This window comes from Myotis davidii, unplaced genomic scaffold, assembly GCF_000327345.1.
Source record: "Myotis davidii unplaced genomic scaffold, ASM32734v1 scaffold19975, whole genome shotgun sequence".
NCBI lineage: Eukaryota > Metazoa > Chordata > Mammalia > Chiroptera > Vespertilionidae > Myotis > Myotis davidii.
This window is the reverse complement of record NW_006286780.1, coordinates 2,144-3,007: the sequence shown is the minus strand read 5'-3', so window position 1 is coordinate 3,007 and position 864 is coordinate 2,144. Positions and strand designations below refer to the sequence as shown.

The 864-nt window shown below is 52.4% G+C and overlaps 1 long non-coding RNA gene across 1 annotated transcript in view; it reads right to left on the bottom strand.

The window, feature by feature from the left end:
* Positions 1–35: 35 nt before the first annotated feature.
* Positions 36–864, bottom strand: part of LOC107182268 — a 1,938-nt gene continuing 1,109 nt past the window's right edge. Inside the window, exons 2-3 of the long non-coding RNA XR_001512985.1 lie at positions 599–761; positions 36–75 (exon numbers count right to left, since the gene is read on the bottom strand). This is a non-coding gene — a long non-coding RNA (uncharacterized LOC107182268). The remainder of the gene's footprint in view (positions 76–598; positions 762–864) is intronic.

Sequence of the window (864 nt, the reverse complement as noted above, 5' to 3'; positions counted from 1 at the left end):
GTCCACGCTGTACTGTCCACAGCTCTTCCCCTCATTCCAGCTTGGAGAGCACGTCTGGTTTGCGGGCTCGATACCCTGCTTGGGAACAAGGACAGAGACTTAGACGTGTTATCTTGGGGTGGCGGCTGTCAAGAAGGGAGCATGAGCCCTGGCTGGTGTGGCTCAGTGGATAGAAGGGTCCCAGGTTCAATTCCAGTCAACGGCATGTACCTGGGTTGTAAGCTCCATACACGGTCCGGTCAGGGCACATGCAGGAGGCAACCAATCGATGTTTCTTTCACATTGATGTTTCTCTCTCTCTCTCTCTCTCTCTGTCTTCTCCCCTCCTTGCCACTCTCTCTAAAAAATATCCTCGGGTGAGGATTAACAAAAAAGAATAAATAAGGGAGAATGGTACGTTGCAGGGAATGAACAGGCTTCCCATCGGTAACACAAAGACTTCTCTCTCAGGAGAAGGGACATAATACCCGCCTGTTTGCAGCAAGAGAAGGATCTGCGATCACACCATGCCAGAGAACTGGAGTCATTCTGAGCAGTTAAGCAGCTGAGAAAGGAAAAACAGGGCACAAGCTGAGTGACATACGGGAGCTGTCCTCACCCAGTGACACCAGGTGGCTGTAGGTCTCCATCATCACATCCCTGTACAGGTCCTTCTGCTCAGGGCCCAGGAGCTGCCACTCCTCCCAGGTGAAGTCCACGGCCACATCGTGAAATGTCAGGGGTTCCTGTACCAACTCCATGCTGTGTAAGGGCGTGACGTCCTTTAAAATCCAAAGCAGGGGTGGAGCCTGGCCGGCCCTCCAGCCATCTAAGACCCAAGAAATCATTTAGTCTGGCCTTGCAAGGCATTAGGGGCGAGTTAAG